Source organism: Odocoileus virginianus, chromosome 5 (assembly GCF_023699985.2).
Source record: "Odocoileus virginianus isolate 20LAN1187 ecotype Illinois chromosome 5, Ovbor_1.2, whole genome shotgun sequence".
NCBI classification, from domain to species: domain Eukaryota; kingdom Metazoa; phylum Chordata; class Mammalia; order Artiodactyla; family Cervidae; genus Odocoileus; species Odocoileus virginianus.
In genome coordinates, this window is record NC_069678.1 from 39,507,853 (window position 1) to 39,508,797 (window position 945).

Here is a 945-nt window from a genome sequence, read left to right on the forward strand (position 1 = left end):
CCAGCAGAGACTGCTTCACATTGCTCTCCGGGACCCCTTCGCCATCTCTGCTTGACAGTGAGTAGGTCAGAGAAATTCCCCTGCATCTCTCTGGACTCCACATTTTCCACCCCCACCACATACAGTTAACCCCCAAGCTCTATCGCTCATAACCTTGGCCACTCTCAACCCCAAGTACATTTTCCATTCCCACTGCTCCTGCTCTGCTCTGTCACCATTGTCTCTTCCTTGATGACTGCCACAACCCCAGCTTGTCTTTTGAATCCAGCCTTGCCCACTTTAATCATCATCCACACAGCAGCTAAGGCAGAAATCTGATTGTGTCATCAGAAACCCATCGCCCTTAGGACTACGTCCAGGCTCTCTTGGTCTTCAGGCTTTTTGGTTATCCAGCCCCGATCTTGTCTCCTGGCTGATTTTTCCCTCCCTTGCATCTTGCGCCCCATTCATACTCAGTGTTTGTAGGTCTTTAAAGGCCATGCTCTCTTGCCACCTTCCTAGCTCCCATGCCTTCTTCAGTGGTTGCTTAGCCGTTGCCCCCTCTTCTAGGCCCACGTGCTACCTCCCTCTGCAGCCCGACTTCATGCCCCATAGCCAGTGTGGTCAATGTGGGCTGAAACCCTCTCTTAAAAACCATCCCATGGATGAATGACACAGATGATCTTTAAAAACATAAATCAGATCACACCACTCCATTCCTAAAAACTCTCCAGTTCGCACTTAGAATAAAGTTGAAACTTTTTACTGTCTGAGAGACCTGACTAAATCTGGGTCCTACCCATCCCTCCAACCTCCGGCCATACAATGCCCTCCTTTGTTCACTTATATCCAGACACAGTGACCTTTCTTGTCCCCCAAGACACACCCACGTTGTTCCAGCCTCAGGGCCTTTGCTCAGGCTGTGGCCTCTGCCTGGAACACTGTTGTATTAACTCTGCATTTTAC